The sequence below is a fragment of the Nicotiana tabacum genome, chromosome 18 (genome assembly GCF_000715075.1).
Source record: "Nicotiana tabacum cultivar K326 chromosome 18, ASM71507v2, whole genome shotgun sequence".
NCBI lineage: Eukaryota > Viridiplantae > Streptophyta > Magnoliopsida > Solanales > Solanaceae > Nicotiana > Nicotiana tabacum.
The window spans coordinates 137,689,775-137,713,441 of record NC_134097.1 but is presented as its reverse complement, the minus strand read 5'-3'; the positions used below and the strand labels follow the sequence as shown (position 1 = coordinate 137,713,441).

Here is a 23,667-nt window from a genome sequence, read left to right as displayed (position 1 = left end):
CTTAATTTCATACCCAAAATCGTGGTCAAAATCCAAGAATACGAATTTTCTAGATTTTCCTCAAACCCCCAAATTTCTACCAATTTACATGCAAAAATTCATACATAATCAATGTATTTAACTCAAGATAGGTGGGGTTAGCTTAACTTTCCGTTGATGATGAAAAACACCACTTGAAACTCTCCAAAATCGGATCCAATGGAAGAAATGGGGTTGAAATGAACCCAACCCCTGATTTAAAGGAACTCACTACCTCCAGCATTTCCGCACCTGCGGTCACTTGACCGCTTCTGCGGTTCCGCAGGTGCGACCCACTACCCGCTTTTGCGGTTTCTCACCAGGATGCCCTTTTTGCTTCTGTGCCTCAACCACCATAGGTGCGGTCCCGCTTCTGCGGCTACATGACCGCATCTGCGGTCTCTTCACTTCTGGCCCAGAACCGCATCTGCGTCCCTCCTAGCCGCTTCTGCGGCTCCGCACCTGCGGCCAAAACCTCGCAGGTGTAGTTACACCAGATACCGGTTGCTGAAGCCCTTCTTCAAACTCCAAATTTGATCCGTTAACCATTCGGAATCCACCCGAGGCCCCGTCCAATCACACCAACAAGTCCCAAACATACATTACGTACTTGCTCGAGGTCTCAAATCATATCAAACAACGCTAAAATCATGAATCGATCTCCAATCCAAGCTTAATGACCTTTAGAATTTCAAACTTCTACATTCGATGACTAAACCTATCAAATCACGTCCGATTGACCTCAAATTTTGCACACAAGTCATATTTGACATTACGGACCTACTCCAACTTCTGGAATTGGATTCTGACCCAGATATCAAAAAGTCCACTTCCTGTCAAACTTCTAAAAAACCTTCAAATTTCTATATTTAGCCAAATGACTCCAAAATGACCTACAGACCTCCGAATTCACTTCTGATCGCGCTCCCAATACCAGAATCACCATACGGAGCTATTCCCAGACTTGGAATCTCTAACGGACATTGATAACCCTGAAATACACTTCAATCCAAACTTATGAGATTCTTCCAAAAATGCTAACTTCCACAATAGGTGCCGAAACGTTTCCGATCTTCCAAAACCTAGTCCGGACATACGCCCAAGTCTGAAATCATCCTACGAACCTGCTGGAACCTTCGAATCCCGATTCCGAGGTCGTTTACTCAAAAATCCAACCTTAGTCAATTCTTTCAACTTAAAGCTTCCGAAATGAGAATTCTCTTTCCAAATCAACTCCGAACTTCCTGGAATTCAATTCCGACTGTGTGCACAAGTCATAATACCTGAAGTGAAGCTGCTCATGGCCTCAAACTGCTGAACGATGTGCTAGAGCTTAAAACAACCGATCAGGTCATTACATTCTCTCCCACTTAAACATACGTTCGTCCTCGAACGTGCTAAAAACTGCGTTGGAGTTGCCCGAAATCACTGTTTAACACCTCGAGCACCTACCCGTGCTACCACAACTCAGCTGGGCACCCTAGCTCGATCAATATGAAGATACCCTTTTTCACTTAGGCAAATAAGCCTTAGAGCCCAATTCCAACATCCAGAATTCTTTGCCAGGCATGTTCCAACATACGCTCACTGAATCAATAACTACACGCAACACCTAAACATGACTTCATACCTTAGCTGAATTCACACCTTGCACCACTTTACTCACAGGACCACAATAACATTCTCTGATCCATTTAGTCGAAATTCCATGAATCTGATGCTCCCATTGCACCTGATGGCATACATAGGTCTTGATCTAACTCTTACAATACTACCACGATGGAAGAGAAGTGTAGAAATTCATAACTAACTGCTGAATCAACAATTCATTGGGTCTATACTCCTGTCAGGAACCAACACCTTATTCTAAACCAAATAATGGTCTTTGCCCTTTAATATTCTTCATATAATCCGATTGCACTGATCTTAGATCCAATAATCTCGTCTCACCCAGAACGAACTGCTCAGCAAATAAACAACTCAGACATGACCAAAAAGTCTCATATGATGCCACAATGTGCCAATAGGCTACCAATTCGAACGCGATTCAAAATGAAAACGAACTCTAAAAGGGACTACTTAACTCATACAACTAATAAGAGTTTTCCTCAAAAAAATAGAAAACAAAACACATAAAAATAGATATAGGGAACTGAACTCGACATCACACAGTTGCGGCGCACAACCCGATCCAAACAACATAACCATGGTGGCGTGCCACCCGATCCACACATAAAATTTACATAAGGAGATACACACCGAGCTAGATTGCTCATTACAACAAAATACCTAATATAGGTCACCGGCACGCTAAGTCCATAATTCCATCCCTGGGGAGACATATAGCGCCATAGGCTACAAAACTCAAGCACAACTGAGGTGTGATATACGATCTGAATCTCGAGAGCCATCCTGCTCATATAACATCATCTCTGCGCGGAACCTCAACACATAAGAAATTCACCAAGCTGTCTCACAACCCATACAACGCGATATATAATTACATGAAATAGCTGACGATGAAATAGTATCCCGACTACTCTTCCATAAGGAGCGCATTGCTGAAATGAACACATCTGGTCTAATATAGAGCCCATATTCACATTTAGATCCATCCACAGATCTCAAGCTGATTCTGATCGCATTGAACTAGGCTAATAACCTTTCAAAGGTCCATAATAACTCCCATTTTTCTCATACACACGAGAACTACCATCATGACCGGAGTAATCCTCCACAGTCAACAACCCTATAAACCGAGTGTCCTCCAGGCATCAATTCTCAATTTAACGACATCACTACAATCTTCATACTTGGTTTAACTTTTCAATCAATCAAGTGACTACATGCCACACTTATACAACCTTCCCATGGGGCACGCTCCCACAACCTTCCGTAATAGATGACAGGTCTGTACATCCAAACCACCGGTTGCACTAACGCTGAAAAGCGATAAAGAATCCTTAACCAGGATGCAAAGCCTTTTTCACAAAACATCGATCTCAGGTGATGCTGAAAACAATACCAACTTGTTTTAAACATCGAGACTCATTTCCTGTTCATCCAAGCTCGTGACATCTTTGTCAACACCGAACTGCAATCTTGCTCCTCACTTCAAATTCCATACCACTCCTTGCACCCAACATGCCAATATACGATAGAACACGATCTTCATCACACATCCAGAACCACTAATAGATTAATACTTCATCATATAGAAACTTTTCACTTAGCTCATTTCGGGAGAACCATAGCAACACACAAGTGAATTCTCATAACCGTAGAATATGAAAATCTCTAAGTAGTGATCTAAGCCACCATAGCCTTTCTGGGATCCGCCTACACATAACCGGCCATAAAAGCAGAACATTTCTCAATATAATCAATTATGACGGTCGTCGAGCCTCGCGCGCACCGCCACCACTATGCCAATTAAACCATGGCTGGCCAATCTAACTTCATCTAGTTCATCCTTAACTTGCCTTAGAGATAATATTAGCTCCATTCCTTACATCACCAACCTAAATCCGCATTTATCTTGAATGACCCCATTCCATAAGACAACATTGTCTCAAATTTCACGAACTATTTCATACCTCCCTTGTGCGCACATTTGCATCCTCAACTGGTGCACCCATTCTAATAATCTCTCTATGAATCTGAAGTCTTTTTCCCTTTTTTTCCTCCCGATGCTACACTACAAGTGGAAAACATCATAGATCATTCTGAGCCTCTTATCATAATCTGCTACAAAAGATTGATTCTTAACCATATTGTGGTCTTTAACCCTTAGGCACCACATTTTTAAATCCTTTGAATTCACTAGGACTATTGTTGAGATCCACCCACTCTAACTTGGTCCCGAACATAATAAACTCTATGAATCTTCTAGCACATGAACACCCTCTCGACGAAGCACCCGACTGAATCACTTTCCTTGAAACCCGCATCTACACAAGGCATAAATCATGTACCCTTCCCCAAGTCTGAACATGTGTCAATAAGGCCAACTATAGCACACCTTTAACAATTTCTCTCCTCAAATTACCTCTTATGTTCCTTTCCCTTAGCTAAAATAACCCATCCATATGCTATTAACCTAAAATCTCACAAATAGACAACCATGCAATCCAACCATAGGCGGCAGGGGTGGGCATTCGGTCGATTCGGTTCGGTTATTCGATTTTCGGTTTTGTAAAAGTAGTAACCGAAACCGAACTGAAATAAGTTCGGTTCAGTTCGGTTATTCTAATTTCGATTCGGTTATTTCGGTTCGGTTTTCGGTTTGAACATTATCATATTGGACTCCTTCTATGTAATAATACGACCGACGAATTTGTTGATTTTTTCCAAAACTTCGAAATTGTTGGAAATATTGTGTTTATAGAAAAAAATAGACTAAACTTTGCACACTTTATGGATCATAAAATTCAAACATAGTGTAAATTACAACTCCGCGTGAAATTCTCTCGGTATCTATCACATATGCTATGGAAGTTTTAATAGACTGAAAGTCTTTAAGATTGGAAAGTTGATGGACTTACTTAATTGGGTTGAGTCTTTGATATATTGGACCTAATAGTATTAATTTATTACCTATGAGCTTAACCTATGTATAAGTTAAAGAACATATATGTTAATAATTCGGTTTTTCGGTTAACTGAACTAAAAAACTTAATAACCGAAAACCGAACCGAAAAACCGAAATTTTAAAATTTTAAACCGAAACCGACCGAACAAACCGAATAACCAAAACCGAAATAAAAATAAATTCGGTTCGGTCAGTTTATTCGGTTCCAACCGAAATATGCCCACTCCTAGTCGGCAGTGGGACTTCCCACTTAGCTTGAAGCCACTATTACACAACTCCAGAACCCGCCAAGATTCTTTATCTCTCATTGACATAACCTTGCGCAATCCACCGCCAAATTCCTCGAGATCCTTCCGTTTTCATTTCATGAATACTCTGAATTTCCATCAACATTGACATATTCGACCTCTTACCGAAATGGCCAGTAAAATCCTCTGCAGAAGCTTCGTCAACCACGCGACCGCTAACCTGCTCACAGGGAATAACCCACCTGTGAAAATCACTTTTCGACATCTTCCAACGCTGTTGCATGGGGTACAATCACTACGACATCAATAACCCATCCTGAGTCTGAGCTCACTTTCTAGCTGCACAAGTCCATTCACCCATCGTGGACATCAATTAGATGTGCGGCAGCATCCTTCCAATTCAAATTTATGTTGTATCCTTCTTCATTTCAAGCAGCTCCCTTCCGTTATATCAAATCTCCTGCCGCATAATAGCCCATGCTCCAAATTAAATCTGTAGGCTCCAATCACCAATCTCTAAAATTCCCAAATCATTCCAAACTCTCCTTAAGGTGCGTAGTCATCCTACCGCAAAGCCCATATGCAACTCCGCCACTCTCCCACTTTGGCGGAACTCACCCCGTTAATCGACTAGTCGACTTTTGCTTCTTGTACCTAGCCTTCTAGAAGTTTTAACCACCGCCTGAGACTCCCCACATGTCATTTCTCATCCTTTGCTGCTCAGCTGTTGCCTTAAATAAAATCTATCTTTGTAGCGCTTGAACCCACAAACTGCTACTAACTTTAAATCTCCCCAAGGTCATCTTTCTTGGGCCATCAACACTAGATATACCGATTCAATCCTGAACCACCGCACATCGTGATCTCTGACAGTCGCCTCTCCATTATTATTTCACAATATCCTGCCCCAAAGGCGAATTGAAGAAAACCATAACACCGGCAAACTCAACATATTCAATCGAGGACGACGATACCACGTCACAGATGAAAATTCCACCACGCTCGAAAATACCAAGTCTCATTACTCCATCAAACCAAACTTGAACATTTATAGCCTGATTGTCTCTCTTCCGCCGGGAAATAAAATTCTGAATCTCTGAATCTTGCATTGAGTAAACATCATTCTAAGTCATTCACAGCTTCAACGCATAGACAAACACTCTACCATTACACCAATATTATGCAATAACGATGCACGAATCGTCATAACAATTAATGCCAAATCTCAAAACCTTAGGTAATACTGATACTGAGCCGAAATGACAGAACGACCTTCTGCAAGGTGATGACAATAGCCCAAACAACTACGCAGGGAGAAACATCCCGCACCACATCTGTAGTACCATTACATTTTCTCAATTCCCGATTTATAATAAGCGCTTCACGTCGCATAAGATTGAGTATGAAAGAAACAAAGGCATAAGCCTCAAAGGAATCAAACCACACGATGAGGAATCAAGAAGGGAGGTGCTCCTAACAGTCCTGTATCCTCTCGAAGATAAGTACAGACGTCTCCGTACTGATCCGCGAGACTCTACTAGACTTGATCGTGACTCGTGAGACCTAAGGGAACCTAGTGCTCTGATACCATATTGTCACTACCCAAATTCCACTAAGGGTCGTGATGGCGTCGGATACCGCTGTCAGGTAAGCCAACCAAAATACTTAATTAAATTCTCATTTAAATAATTTTGAAAACTATGATTTTTCCTTCAATTTTACCAGTAAAATATAATTGTTTCAAATCGAATGTGAATGTTAAGAAGTTAATACAAGATACCCCATAATCATCCCAAAATCCTGTGTCACAAGTGCATGAGCATTCATTAGAGAATGCAATAAAATACAGTAACTGTCCGGAATACAAGTGGACAGAAATGAAAAATATAGTAAAATACTCTGAAGGGGACTCTGCTGGCTGTGTGTCGTCTTGATAAATGCAGTTCACCTAAGTCTATGTATCAACCATGCTGCTATGCCACTAAGCCACTAGCCACTAGCCACACTTGAACCTGTGCAACAAAAATGCACAATAAGTGTAGTTTGAGTACGAAAACAACGTGTACCCAATGAGTATCTTGTCTAATCTCGAAGAAGTAGAGACAAGAGGTCGACTTCGACACTTACTAATGGTTCAATGATAATATAGAAAAAGTGTGAGAAATTCATGGATTTCATAAAGCAAAATTTAACTCATAAAGCCGGATAGCAAGTAAACAACTTCTCAAATAATAAAGGATTTCCAAAGGTTTACTTTTTATTATCTTTATCAATTTATCTTTGGCCAGGAAGGGGCAATTATCAACATTTAAAATTCTCAAGCAAGAAATACAAGCATGCGCATATCATGCCGATGTCGTACGGCCCGATCCAACAATATTTAAATTGTGCACTGCCAAAGGGTCGAATGACGCGAACCATAGATGCATATATTTAATCTACCGAGGCGTTCGACCTATTTCGAAATTAAACACATACATACAATCAATCAAGAAGTCAACAGGGAACAATTATCCAAAGAAAAGCCAATTATCTTTTAACAATTTTATAAAATAAATTTTAATCCTTTTAGAAATTCATTTACCAATTCGATAGGATTTAAGCAATTCAACTGCCAACAACATTACAGATATTTCAAGTATAGCATGTTTTTGGGTCCTAGACTACCTGGACTTACACATAATAGTAGTTACGCATGAACTTTTGTCACCTCGTGCGTACGTAACCCCCACAAATAGGAGCACATAACCAATTATATCACCTATGAGGACAATTCCCTCTTACAAGGTTAGACAGGAGACTCACCTTGCTCCGAAGATCCATAACCGGCATTTCACGCTCTCCCGAAGACTCGAATCGATGCACAATGATCCAAAACTAGCCAATAATTATGCAAATCCATTAATATATATTCAATTACTCATTACAATCTAATTTATAACAATTCCTAACCCCGATCGAAAAGTTGACAAAATTGCACTCGGGCCCACGTGCTCGGATTTTGAAATTTTTCGAAGATAAAGTTTACCCATGAACTCCCGAACTCAAATATATGATTTTCTCTTAATTTTATACCCAAAATCGTGGTCAAAATTCAAGAATACGAATTTTCTAGGTTTTCCTCAAACCCCCAAATTTCTACCAATTTACATGCAAAAATTCATACATAATCAATGTATTTTACTCAAGATAGGAGGGGTTAGCTTACCTTGCCGTTGATGATGAAAAACCTCACTTGAAGCTCTCCAAAATCGGCTCCAATGGAAAAATGGGGTTGAAATGAACCCAACTCCCGATTTAAAGGAACTCACTGCCTCCAGCATTTCCGCACCTGCGGTCACTTGACCGCTTCTGCGGTTCTGCAGGTGCGACCCACTACCCGCTTCTGCGGTTTCTCACCAGGCTTCCCTTTCCGCTTCTGCGCCTCAACCACCACATATGTGGTCTCTTCACTTCTGGCCCAGAACCGCATTTGCGTCCCTCCTAGCCGCTTCTGCGGCTCCGCACCTACGGCCAAAACGTCGCAGGTGCGGTTACACCAGATACCAGCTACTGAAGCCCTTCTTCAAACTCCAAATTTGATCTGTTAACCATCCGGAATCCACCCAAGGCGCCCGGGACCCCGTCCAATCACACCAACCAGTCCTAAAACACATTACGGACATGCTCGAGGCCTCAAATCATATCAACCAACGCTAAAATCATGAATCGACCTCCAATCCAAGCTTAATGAACTTTAGAATTTCAAACTTCTACATTCGCTGATGAAACCTATCAAATCACGTCCGATTGACCTCAAATTTTTCACACAAGTCATATTTGACATTACAGACCTACTCCAACTTCTGGAATTGGATTCCGACCCCGATATCAAAAAGTCCACTTCCGATCAAACTTCTCAAAAACCATCAAATTTCTATCTTTAGCCAAATGACTGCAAAATGACATACGGACCTCCGAATTCACTTTCGATCGTGCTCTCAATACCAGAATCACCATACGGAGCTATTTCCAGACTCGGAATCTCAAACGGACATTGATAACCCTGAAATGCTCTTCAATCCAAACTTATGAGATTCTTCCAAATTGCTAACTTCCACAATAGGCGTCGAAACATTCCCGGGTCTTCCAAAACCCAGTCCGGACATACGCCCAAGTCTGAAATCATCCCACAAACCTGCTGGAACCTTCGAATCCCGATTCCGAGGTTGTTTACTCAAAAATCCAACCTTAGTCAATTCTTTCAACTTAAAGCTTCCGAAATGAGAATTCTCTTTCCAAATCAACTCTGAACTTCCCGGAATTCAATTCCGACCGTGTGCACAAGTCATAATATCTGAAGTAAAGCTGCTCATGCCTCAAACTGTTGAACGACGCGCTAGAGCTCAAAATGACCGCTCAGATCGTTACAAAAAAAAATAAGTTGCTGCTTATCAACTTGAAATGGAAAGTTGTCAGAACTAAACTTATGAGCACACCATTTCAAAACAAATGAAGTTGCAAGTTGTCAAGTTGGATAAAAATGTTCACTGAACACAAAGTTAACAAGTTGCCAACTTGGGATAAAAAGTGTGAGAATTCAATGCACATAATTCTGGGAACATCTATAAATAGAGATATATTGAGCTACTCAAAGACAATTCTCAGGAGGAGAGATCGAGACATAAAATTGAAATCTTCTTTTTCTTTCTTCTACTTCTTCAGTTATCTGGGATAGGAAATTACTCTAGTTCCTATTTTTAATTAAATAGGGGAATTATTCTTTTGAATATTTATTTCTATTTTCTTATTTAATAGGCAAGAATACTTCCGTTATCAGTACTAACTCCATTATGGAGTAACTTTTCTTGTGTTGGGAGAATGACAGATCTTAATATTTTTATATAATAGTAGATATTATTCCTCAATTTCACATGCTTGAGTTGAAGCTTTTTATTTAAATTTTATATGCTTTATAGTTGGGTGTTATTTAATTTGTTAACATCTATCTATTTCGTGCTACATTTTAACTTCTTACTAATTCTGTAATCGAAAGAGGCGGAAAAAGTAATTTAGTTAAATTTGATATTGATAAATGTTAACTTTATTTAGTGACATCTAGCTCTTATATGTTAAAATTGATTCTACAATTATTTGTAATCGAAAGAGGCAAATATTGTAATAGTCAATTATAACAAGTAGGGTAATCGAAAGGGGCTTACTAAAAAAAAAAGCATGTTTCAGTTTAAGCATATATTTCTGGCTCTTTAATATTACTAATTTGACGCTTAATTTGTATAACCGAAAGGAGTGCAATTAATTTTTTAACTTAAGTAATAATATATAAATATAATCGTGAGAGGCATTTATAACATTTACGAGAAATAGAAATTGCAGAATAAATATATCTACTATATAATAAAAATATTAAGTGAAGTCAAGATCCCAATACCTTTTTATTATATTTGTGAAAAACAAAATATTTTCTATTGCTCTGCTCATACATTTTTAGTTAATTAATTCACAACTCAACTCTTTCTGATTTTCTCAAATAGTAATTAAAACAAGAAACATCTGTAGAATAGATAAATCAATCTCTGTGAGTTCGACATCTTTCTATACTATTATTTGACAAAGTACGAGTTTAAATTATATATACGTTAGACACTCGTCAATCGCATAGGCGCACATACAAAGAAAAAGTCGTACAGGCTGCCTGACAGAAGGTAGCAAGAGTTATGTGATTAGAAGAATTCCGACCACAAACTGTGGTGTGAGAAAGGGGCTTAAAGGGGAGAATGCCCTGGTCTTTGGATTTATTCACAGAACAATTGCCTAAATGGCAAGGAGAGTATTAAAGTATTCGCAAGAGCTAAGAGTTATGAGAACGATACGTGCATCAGTCAACATTCGAGGACGAATATTCCAAAGGGAGGAATGATGTTACACCCCATGTGTACGTAAAAGTACGCCATAAATAAATTGATGAAAGTTCGGGAATGAGATTATTTTGAGATTATAAGCATTATGCTATTTAAAACAAGTGATGAGCAAGTTCGTGAAGGTGAGAGAGTAAGCAAATCGAAGAAAATAAATTTCGTCGAAGTTTGACATTTTGGGATAAAATACAGCCCGAGCTAAAATACTCGATATTTATAGACTAGTACCATATAAGGTACCACATTACCATGATAGTAAGGTATATAAGGTGTTTTAAAAGTGAGTAGTATTTTAAATAATTTGAGATAATTCTTAATTATGTGGGTGATTGGTTAATTATTGGATAATGGAATATTACCCAATTAATTAAGGAATTATATTGGATAAAGATTGGGGGCATGAGATGGCAGCCCCCCATTCAAATTAAAATGACTCTTACATTAAATTGAAAGGTGGCAAATTAAATACATGTGGTTAAGCCACCACACAAAATGGGCCCACATCCACTCAAACATAAATTTGTGACCATTTTAATTCATTTGGCCTTTTTAGATCTTGAAGAGATTCAAATGTAGTGTTCTTTCTATTACAAGTAACGTGAGTATACCTTAGAAAGAACACATAACATTTTTCCACTACAATACTAAATAAAATGATGGAGCACTTAGTATGTATTTCACTAATGTTACTGTTGTGGGTAAATTTGGTTGTGCACTTTGAGCTTCCTTGTTAATACTTCACCATGCCTCTCTAATGTAAAGAGAAGTGCATATATCAAAATTTAAGAACGGATCTTCAACAATTCAAACTAGATTTCGTAAAAAACATAAGATTTTGCAATTATAAGGGAGTACGGTGCAATCTTTCTCAAGAAAATCAGTGAAGGTATGTTAAGGCTATCCCTTCTTTCTTTTGGCATGATCTATATGATACAAATGAAATGAGAAAATGCATAACTTTCATAAATAACTCTATTCATAGAAGTATTAGAAATGTCTATGTCCTTGAATTCCCATGTATCCTATTATTTTATCATTTGTTCATGGGTTTCAGAAAAATACGTAAGTTGAAAAAGTTTACTTTATGATATTACTCAAAGGCATAATGGTCTTATGACACTCTGAAAGATTTTATTGACGTACTTTTCATGCATTACATTCATGTACATTGACCCATGACCAGATAGCGTTATATACGCGTATATATGTATGTATATACGCGCGCGCATATATATATATATATATATATATATATATATATATATATATATATATGTATGTATGTATGTATGTATATATTGATGTTGTTGCCCACAGTGGCCGACACGATATGATGGGATGCCCTCAGAGGCTTGATGATGTTATGAACACAAGTACCTATGCACGACATGACATTCATACGTATATGTATGACACTAAAAGTATTTCATGATTTACAAAGTTATATAGACTTACAGTTCGAGTCATTCACTCTATATTTCTTCCATGTCTTTTATGTACTTATTTATGTGCCTTACATACTCGGTACATTATTCGTACTAACGTCTCTTTTTCCTGGGGACACTGCGTTTCATGCCCGCAAGTCCCGACAGACAGGTCGAGATTCCTCCTAGTAGGCTATCAGCTCAGCAGAAGATATTGGAGCGCTCCATTTGCTCCGAAGTTGCTTGGTTGGTCAGTATGATTTAGACGCATATTGTTTGATATGGCGGGACTCTGTCCCGACCTTTATGTTAAGTGTGTACTCTTAGAGGCTTGTAGATAGATGTTATTTATATAAATGCTTGTATGGCCTTGCCGGCATATGTTTAGAGTTTACAAATGATCATGTTGGCCTTATAGGCTCGTATATCACATGTATATGTTTTTATATCAGGTTGGGTCCTATATTGAGTATTCCTCTATGTTTACTTTGGTTAGCCCATGACGACCCGTTTGTCCCATTTGCCAACGAAAGTACAATAAGAAATATATGTTATGTTAGTACTCGGTTAAGTAAGGTATCGGGTGCTCGTTGCGACCCATAGGTTTGGGTCGTGACAGTTGCACCTATAATTGATTCACAAAAAAAAATCAGTAATACGAAAGAAGACAATTCACACATAAAACCAAATATATAGCTAAATCTACTTTTAGCTCTCCGGCAACGGCGCCAAAAATTGATCTGGTCCAAGTCACACCTCTATTTAAGGTTATGAAACGGTCGATGCAATAGTAATACCCAACAAAGAGTCGGGGTCGAATTCCACAGGGAGCTATATGTGGAATTTAGGAGTATAGATTGCAGTGTATGAGTATGAACTATCTCAATTTACCCTTCTATAAATTAGTGTTTGTTCTATGTCTATTTTAATCTAAGATTTCAAGATGAAAATTGAAACTAAGAAATTATTTTTGTTGTTATTTTTCAAATGATATAAAAGGCATAGGGCTATGATCTTCACCTGGGTATTTGCCTAACAAGTTGTAAACTTTAAAATTTGTTTTATAGGTCGGGGTTTATTATAGCTATCAACACTCGAGTACCCACTCAATACCTCTCAGTAAGAGAGTGGTTTTGCCCAATTTGGCCTTTTCAAGTCCAAATGGGTATTGAACAAAACAGTTGATACAAAGCTTAAGTCGGGTTTTGCTATCTCTAGGTTCAACCCTTTAAATGGGAATGTCAATCTCTTGAATTACCCAATTTCTTGTTAGACAAGTTTTCCTAGACTAAATCTATCTTTCTCAAGTAGAGACCAAGTAAAATAGGCATGAACTAATATTTGCAACCATTAATTCTATAATTAAAAGCAAGAATAAGGCTAAATAATAAACACCCAACCATAAACAAGCAATAAAGCAAACACCCATTAGGGGTGCGTTTGGTATAACGGAAAATATTTTTCGTGGAAAATATTTCCGTGGAAACAAGTAGTAATCTTATTCATTTTCGGTGTTTGGTACGCATATTAAGAAAAATAACTTCTCAATAGTATTCATAAATAATTTAGATACAATAAACATGAAGCTATAAACTAGAACCAACAACCTTCCGAACTCATAAATAATTTAGATACAATAAACATGAAGCTATAAACAAGAACCAACAACCTCCGAACCCACAAATTTCATAAACTTTCGAACCGTTAAACTTTTAAACCCGTAAACTTTATAATTTCTTAACCCGTAAATTTCGAAACACATAAACCTATGAACTCATAACTTTAGAACTTGTAAAATTTCGAACCTGTAAACTGAAAGATGAAAAAACTAAAACTGAAAATATATATATAAAAATAACTTCTAGGGAGAGGGGGCAGGGGCGAGTGAGGTTGGAGGGAGGGAGTAGGGCAGAAAAATGAAAAAATAAAAATTTAAAAATTACAAAAAAAAAAGTTAAAAAAAACTTTTTTTGTGCGGGAGGGAGGGAGGCAGTGGGGGTGGGATTTGGTGGGGTGGGGGTGCAGAAAAATGAAAAAAAATAGAAATATAAAATTACAAAAAAAAAGTTAAAAAAATAATTTTTTTTTTGCGGGGGGGAGGGGAGGATAGTAGCAGGGTCGGTGGTGACGGAAAATAATTTGCTGGCTTAGGCACCAATTTACATACTTGATTTTTGTCAAGTTGATCAAGTTCATCTTGCATGGCTTGTACCCATATGGAGTCCTTTAAGGGTTCATCAACCTTCTTTGGTTTGATGATATATATAAGTGTGATGTTGGCCTTTTCTTGAGAGCTCCTCTGGTTTTCATTCCATCATTTGGATTTCCTATGATGAACTTCTACGAATATTCAAGTTCACTTCTCCATTCATTTGGTCTCTTTTCAGGTAGCTGAGTGGTCGACTCCTTTTCAGATTCAGCATGATCGGTGATAGGTTCATTAGTCTACTTTGGAGGTTCATTGCTGCTGTCAAAAGACTTCTATGATTTCTGAGATTCATTCGTCTTCTATACGTCTTGGTTAATGTCTTCATCACCTGCAATGATTCCTTTCTCGGCCATAGAGTTATTATTATCAAAGATAACATGAACTGATTCCTCTACACAGTGTACGTTTATTATAAACTCTAAATGATCTACTGTATTTGAATAGCCAAGAAATATACCTTCGTCACTTCTAGGATCGAACTTACCAAGATTGTCTTTACCATTATTATGGACAAAACATTTTCTTCCGAAGGGATAAAAGTAGCCTATGGTTGGTACTAAAATCTGGAAAAAAAATTCCTTCATACCAAACACACCCTAGGATTACATTCTAAGGTTGGGTCACAACCCTAGTAAAAATCTCGCTATTCATGCTTAAGATAGAAGAAATAGAAGAAGTAATGATAATTAAACCCATATTGATAATTAAAATGATGAATCTATATTCAAAAATCTAAAAATAGCACAAACTACTAAAGAGGGTAAATAAAAACGTCTACTATGGCTGCTGATGTCAAAACTTTACCTAAAAAAAGTGAAACTCTTCTATTTATATAGAGCTGGAGTTTTGGACAAAAATGCCCTTTCGGAGGTTCTGCGGCCGCACAATTTCATGTGCGGTCTGCACTTTGCTTCGGCCTGACATGATTGGAATCTTGCGGCCGCATAATTCTAAATCACAGTCGCACGTCTCTCTTTTTGCGGTCCGCATATTTCTGAGTGCGGCTGCACATGGCTCTTTTGTAGACCGCATAATTGTTACTACGACCGCATAGTTGATCTTCTGTGGCTGCACAATATTTATGCAGTCTGCACTTCTGTTGAACTGGAGATGCAGGTTCTCTAAACTTTTTCTCTTGCCTAGCTTCTGCGGTTGCACATTTCATGTGCGGACCGCGCTTTTCACATATCTCTGATATGTTTTTCTTTACAATCTGCGGCCGCAGATGATATTCTGCGGTTCACACTTTATGCTTCTGTATTTGTTTTTGTCTTTGATTTCAGATTACTCCTTCTTGAGTTGGATTTCATCTTGGAGGCTCATTTTCCAATATTCTTGCAATTAAGCATATTTTATCAGTTTTCGGGAACATAATTAAATGCTTTTGGACTAAAACAAAAGTTAAAAGGCGCTAATAAGTAGTCAAAATTTCCACTTATCAATTACCCTAAAGATGACAACCTAGAATTTATCGTCAATGGGCCGACCATTGACGAGGAGGAATTTGCGGTAATCGGAGGTAACGACTGAGAGGACGCACCTTCTTTAGCCCGGGAACTAGAAGGAAACACATAGGCTGCGGCCTCCCGAGAAACTATTCCTACCCCGAGGCAAATAGCTGGTGTCATTAACATTGTGGAGTTGTCGTCTCATACAAAGTCTATGTTCGACGAGGTTCAGGCCAATATGGAGAAGTCAAAGGAGATAGCACGGGGTGCAGACGAGGCCCTCAACATGTTTTTTGATGGCATGGACATGGGCGCATTTGAGGATTATTTCATATTTGGTCACCTGGAGATCCTAAAAAAGGACATGTCATCGGGGGCAGGCAAGCCGAGCTCGAGCCCGAAGCTGGTGAAGCAATTCCCTGCTCCAAGCGTGGACTCTGACTGCAAATGAACGGTTGTGATTACTATTCCGGTGGACACCTAGGTGTTGTTTGCTCCGGTGGGCGTGGTCAGCTATCTCTGCTGCCTGGTGAACAAAGAGGACCAATCAAAGATGAACGAAGTGGGCACATAGAGCCTCCTCAATGAGGCATAATAGGCATTGAACCGGGTAAGTGTCCTCCTCCTTGTGCCATTAGTGCATCTCATATAACTTCAACATGTCCTCATGATCTAATAATTTTTTTAGGCTTCGGTGCTCCATCATGAAAGCTTCCTTTGGTTTTGAATGGAAGTCAGCCAACTCGAGTTCTAGATCAAAGAGTAAGTCCGAGAGAAGTACATGTATATGGTTCTCTGTGAGCAAATGGGTGAGGCCATCAAGGACCTCCCTAGTCTTTGAGATGAGTTAGAAAAAGCTCAAAAAGAGGCTCTATGCGTGAAATGAGAGCATGCCGACTTGGCGTGAGCACGTGATTTTTGCTCTATATGAATTGCTCCCATAAATTCAAGAAAATAAATTTTCCTCACTATTTGCAAGTATATAAATTGTTTTGTAGAATTTTATTAATTATTTGTATTTTGTGCATTTAATTTCCATTAAAAAATAAAAAAATACCAAAAATATTATGCATTGCATTTATGTTTGGGTTTTACACTTTTAGGATTAATTAGTTAATTATTCGCTTTATTAAATTTGAAAATCACAAAAATTGATTCACTTTTACATTTTTACCCTTTTTAATTGTAGATTGGTAATTTTTCTCTTTCAATCTAGGAGTGACTAATTTTTATAAATATTATTGTTAGACAATTAGTTTAATGTTACTAGTTAGATTAATTTGGAAATTTAATTTAGGATTTTTAATTAATAAAAAAAAGGAAAAGAAATTGAGAAGGAAAAGGGAGCCTATTATTAAAAAAACAAAATTGGGCCAATTTCATTTTTCTGAAGCCCAAATCTCTCAATGCCCCACCCCCTCTTCACTTAAACCCGCCCCTCTCCAGCCCACAACCCACCACCTGTTACCCACCCAACCCACTTATAACACAAAAACAAAGATAACCCTAAATCCAAAGACCCAAACGGCGGAAAACATTGTTCTTCTTCTCCAAAGCTGAATCCATTCCCAAAACTCGCCAAATTTCAGGCGAGTGAAACCCAAACTCGCACCTCGCGTTTTCCCCTTTCTCCTCCTACCATATTACAACTGTTTCCGACAGATTCCCTTTCCCTCACATGCTTCTTCGATTTATCTAGGATTTTTTCACCCTTCAGATGAAAATAAGGAAAAATAGGGAGCGTTAGATTGGATTTGAGCTAATCTACTCCCTCCATTTATCCCTCTTTCATTAGAAACGGGGTAAAAAATCAGTTTGGGAGAGGATTTTTTGTTTTGGGAATTTTCTTGAAGAGGAAGGAAGAAGATTCGAGAAGATACGAAAGTCTATATAAGGTGAAGACCTTTTCTTGTGTAGGGGGATTGTTTTTTTGGGGAAAGAATTGGTCAGAGAGAATTTTCGAGAGAAAGTTTGATAAATATTAAGGTTCTTCTTAATCTTCTTTCACATTCTTTTTCCTTCCAGAAAACGCAAAACAAAAAAATGATTCTGTTTTGTTTTTGATTAATTGGTAACGTGAGATTTTAGGTTGGTTTAAGTGACAATTACAAAAAAAAAACCGTTTCTTCATTTTTTATTTTGGTTCTGGTGGTCAAAATCATGGGAGTTGATTGAGGTGCTCAAGTTCGAGTTTCGTCGTCGAGTTCATTTTGATTGAAGTTGTGGTTTCTCTATTATCTGTTGGTGTAACTGCTGAAATCTCCTTGTCATTAGGATTTGTTTCTTCAGGTTCATCCCTTCCCTCTTCTATTTACTTGTTGTTTATGGTGAATAGAAACCTTGAAAAAGCCATTTAAAGTGAGGTTATTGTTACACTTAGTTGCTTAACCTGATGGGCCAGTCCATGAGATTTTTAAGACAATGGAAAATCAGTTTTAACTTGATCTTGTCATGGTGTGGTTCATTTTAATTTGTTACGCGTTCGTAAATCTGAGGCTATAAGTTCGTTTCAGATTGTTTAGCCTCTACTGATTTGTCTATGAGTTCTTTGTTGTTTGCTGGTAATCGTTTTCAGACTTTTATGCACATTAGAAGATTCAAATGATCCTTTCTGCATTGGATTGTTTTCGTTGGCTATTAGGCTTGGATTGACGCAAATAATTTTGTTGGCAGTAGTTGATTTTTTCATTGGATATTAAGTTTGGATGATTTGTTTTTAGTGTAATGGGCAGTAAGGAGATTCACAACTCCATCTCCATATCTTCATGACTTTGTTTCACCTCTGAGAATAACTACACTACTATACTTCATAAAACAATTTGTCAGATTGCGTTATTCGTATTTTTCAAGAGCACAAAGGGCGAGTAAGGGTATTGCCAATTATTTTGGACTCCTGTTTCCAAATTCTCTCTGCTTTCGATAATCCTGGTATGACATTCTATCTATTTCTGCTAAAACTGTAATTTGCTTGAATAAAATGTATACAAAACATAAAATATGATATAGTTGAGTTATATTATACAACGTAAGTCTTGGTTTTGTCTTTCCACCAAATTCTTAGTTAGTTGCTTACGAAGTCTTGGGAATATCGATTGAAATCAAAAAAAGTAAACGGGCTGCTGAGATTCTAGTGTATTGATCGCAATTTGTGTTTGGAATATTTTGGTTGGCATATAGTATAAGTTATGGATATTTCGCTTGTCATGCACCTACTGGTCCCTGATCATACACCTTTTGTCCCTGCTCAATGCTTTGCCCCAAATTTTAAAAAAGAGGTCCATGAAAGACTTGTTCTTGTGGCGGTAGGTTTTGGAACTGAGTAGTGTCTTTATAGTGAATTTTGACTTAGTTTAAATACGAATACCCGTAGTTCGCTTAAAATTGAGTACAAATCCCTTGAAATAGATTGAGGTGTGCCATCCCTAATTAAATCGCTCATGGCCCTCATATTTTAACTAGCCATTTAAAATGAATCTCGTAGTTTGCTTTAGGCACGTAATTAAACTATCACAACTATGGGTACGGTTCCCGTGACATGGTTGTGGTACTTGTTTTAAATTAAATAAATAGGAATATCCTTAGTTTGCCTTCAAAGGTATATGTACAAACCGTTTCTTTAAAATAATTTGAGATGCGCCATACACAAATAAAATTCATGACACATGGCCCTCACAAAGTTAGTTTATAAAAATGCTTTGAACTTTCGTAGTTGCCATAGGCGTGTTAATTAATTGGTTGTCGTGGCTACGGCTACGGTTCCACTGACGTGGTCGTGACACTTAATTTTTAAAATTTGGGGGTACATTTATGTAACCCGGCCACAATTTAATCTTGTTGATGAATATAAACATATTGTAGATCGTGAGTACGATTCTCGTGACATGATCTGCAATATGTAACACTAATTTATTAAAAGCGGTTTAAAAAGAATAAAATGCACGTAGGTTTAAAACATGTGATTAATTAAATAAATAGGCTAATAATAACAGTTGAGCGACCGTGCTCAAACTACAGAACCTGGGAATGCCTAACACCTTTTCACGGGTTAACAGAATTCCTTACCCGGATTTTTGTGTTCGCGGACTGAAAACAGAGTCAATCTTTCCTCGATTCGGGATTTTAAATCGGTGACTTGGGACTCCATAAATTATCCCAAGTGGAAACTCTGAATATATAAATAAATAATCATGTTTCGATTGTCACTTAAATTGGAAAAAACTCCCCTTATACCCTTTGCGGGGTAGTGAAAAAGGAGGTGTGATAGCTCTGGCGACTCTGCTGGGGATCGAACCCAGAATCTCTGGTTCAGGGTTCAAGAATTCGAGCTTAGAATAATTGTTATATTTGGCTTTTATTTATTATCTGGTTTTGATTACATGTTTGGACCTAATATGCTAAATGTTGTTTTTTACCGCTGTGAGCACGTGATTTTTGCTTCACACGACAATCGCTCCAAAAAGAAATAAAAAATATATAATTGGCCCCGCTGTACAATTTCGGATTTCTGTGCGGCACCTTTGATTTATTTATGACTTTGGCCCATTTTTATTTATTTACTTTATTAAAATAAAATTCAAAAAATATGTGTCCTGCATAATTCAAACCGTATTCCGGTCGTTAAATAGAAAATCGTGATTAGACATTTTCGTCCGTGATTTTATTTGGTTTGACCTTACCTGTTTTGAAATATTTTAGTATGTGTGCAAATAATTGTATTTGAGTGTGTATTTAATTTTAATTTGATTTTTGGCTTAGTTTTGTTTTAAAATAAATAAGAAAAAGAAATAAAAAATAAAAATAAAGAAAAAAAGGGAAAGGAAAGACCCCTTCCGGACTTGGGCCAATTTGTTAAAATTGGCCCAACGAACTCAGCCCAAACGGACAGCCCAAGCCACCAGTCCAAACAGCCCACCCCCAGGCCATGAAACGACGTAGTTTAACACCAAAGCTACGTCGTTTCGATGCCAACCCATCACAACCGTTTAAATCAAGCCGATCCAACGGTCCAGATCTTTCACCCGTAATTCCACTACCCGACCCGTTACCCGAACCAATTCTGACCCCTACCGAGCCAAACGACGACGTTTCGTTTAAGCCTTCAGATCCAAGCCGTCCATCTCGTCGCATCCGACGGTTGTAATCAATCCCCCATTCCATATATAAGCCTCATACCGCACCCTGCCCCCTATCCAATACCCCAGCTTCCGTCTTCACCTCCTTCCCCACAAAACCCTAGCCGCCCCCTTATCCCTCGCCATTAATCCCGGCGGCATGAACGCCGATGACCTCGCCATGAACACCATAGAACCCCCTCACCACCCTGAACATAGACCTGTTAACCGTTTAGTTCGAATCACCCCCCAGGTCCTCGAATCTTCATTTGAAGATTCGAGTCAAAACTCGATCTACTCAGTTTAAACCCAGTTTCATACCAGACACTCCCCAGACCCCCCTCGTGACCAAACCATACTTGGTTTGGTCCGAATCTGATCAGGGAGGCATGAATCCCAGATCTGAGTTTTGGAAATTTGGTGTTCCCCCGTCACTGGTTCAACCGAAGAGTTTAAGGTCTAATGGACTTTAATCAAAGTGTTTCTCGTCTGAGAAACACTTCGTTTAAAGTCCATTCAGCCTTAAGAAAGGCCTGACCAAGTCCGAGTTAAGGTTTCGATCTTTTGCGGTTTAAAGGTGAGTCTTCTTTCTTTTCTTAGTTGTTTTTGGTTTGTTTGGTTGTTGTAAGGGTCTGTTCGTTTTCTGTTTATGTCTTTGACCTCTATCAACTGTGCTTCAACTACTTCGCCTGAACCTCTGTTTGTTTGTCTAAATTCCCCCCTCCTATTCTGATAAGGCATTATGTATTTGTTTGTGCAAGTAGCTGATTTTCGAGTTTGGACTGACTAGTTTGACTCCTCGAGTGTATTCCTGCTTAGTCAGTATAATACGAACCATGTATCAATACTGTTTAAATGTCTGATTTTTGGCTACGATTGTGTATGTTAATACTAATATAGTCGAGTCGACATGTGTCGTCAATTAATTTCAACTGTCTGAGCATAGCAAATCGATTTGCTTCTGTTTGAACATTTGTTTGAAATCAATTCAGAACCAGTTTTGTTTACTTATAGCTGTTGATTTGGATCAGTCAATGTAAAAAGGATTGTTTATGTTTAAATTCTGAATTGGAAGGCATGGGCACTCGTGCACAGCATGTGCACTAGTGCACCTCATGTGCCTTGTGCACAGCCTGTTTTTCTGCATTAAGAAGCTTTTGAGTTTTAAAACAATCTGACAGTATATGCTGTCAGATATATTCTACTGCCCATACTTGCTTTTAGATAATAAAATGAAAAGGTAAGACTGCCAGGGAATATCATGGGGGGGGGGGGTTTGTTTATACTTAAATAGCTAAGTGGAATCTGAAAAGAGGATAGCACATGGGAGGGGGTATTTGATTAATCCAAACAGGCTGATAAAGGTTTGAGTTTTGAGGCTTATAAAAGGGGGGGGGAATAGAAGTTCTAAAAAAAAACAAAAAAAAAAGAGACAGGGATATAGAGAGGGACAGAATTAGGAGATAGAAATAGAAGAAAAAGGGAGGGAGAATCAGAATTGAAAAAAAGAGGGAAAGAAAATACAGACACCGTGAGGAGTTTTGAAAGAGAGAGTTGATAGTGATACACAGAAAAGCATACAGAAAATAGAGAGAGATACTAAAAGGGAACATCTGAGAGTTCAATTTTTTGGAAACAGAAAACTAGAAAAGAGTTTTTGTCTGATAACTCAGACGGACAAAACCAGAAGTTGCTTCCTTTCCTTTTGTTTCTGACTTCACTAAATCTGGACCTGTTCTGTGCAAACACTGATTTCTCACAACTGAGTCTGCTTGTTTGTTGCTTGTTCTACTCGAAAGTTTGGTTTAGTTGGGGTTGATCTCACTCCAATTGTTTTGTGAGTTGGTTGCTACTCTTCTGTTTCTTGGTGCTGTTGCTATACTGCCTTGTCCTGCTGCTATTGCTAGTCCTGTTTTCTTTTGCTGCTGATTTCCACATCTTCTTCTTCTCCTCCTTTGCATTTTCAGCATTTCCAGGTACACATTTCAAATTCCATACGGATGTAATTGAATCAGTTTGAAAGCATGAAATGAAAAAGGTTGAAGAAGTTCAAGTATTTTTGTAATACTCATAGTACATTAACAGGCCTGTGAAAACTGATCAGTTTTATTCAATGGTTCGAAAGTATGTACTAATATTCGACTGAGTTTACCCTTTTGTGTTTTAGCTCGTTGGTTGTTGGTTAGTATGGGCATGTACACTTCGATCTCATACAATACTATTTCTGTTTCACTTAGTTTTTTTTAGTTAAGACTAGTCCACATAAGTTTAGCTAAATTCAACTCAAGAAATGTTCGGAATTAAGTGTTGTATTTCGTTAGCTCACGCATGATTTCTTGTCAAAAATAAGCATTTTACTTTGCCAGTATATCCTTTAACTTAGTCCAAATAAGTTTTAGTAAGTTCAACTTGAGGAATGTTCGGATTAAGTATTGCATTTCATCAATCTCATATGTAATCTTTTGTTCAACTGAAGCATCCTCTCAAGGCATGACGTTTTACTTCATAAGTAGTTAATCAGAAACTGACAAAATCCAGATTAGGCAAAAGCCTATTATTGAATTAACATGTACCTTTTCTTCTGGTTTTAGAGATAGATGCATTAGAAATGTAGCCATTTCAGGATATCCTTTTCTAAAATAGAGATGAGCCTCGCCAAATAAAGATGCAAAATTGCGGGGCCCTCAATAAATAACCATG

At 38.1% G+C, this 23,667-nt stretch overlaps 1 long non-coding RNA gene across 1 annotated transcript; it reads left to right on the top strand.

Moving 5' to 3' along the window:
- The first annotated feature begins 17,352 nt into the window (after window positions 1-17,352).
- On the top strand, window positions 17,353-23,331 carry LOC142172984 (uncharacterized). Its single transcript, XR_012702329.1, has 3 exons — window positions 17,353-18,145; window positions 18,683-18,784; window positions 22,935-23,331. It is a non-coding gene; the product is annotated as an uncharacterized LOC142172984 (long non-coding RNA).
- The last annotated feature ends 336 nt before the right edge of the window (window positions 23,332-23,667 follow it).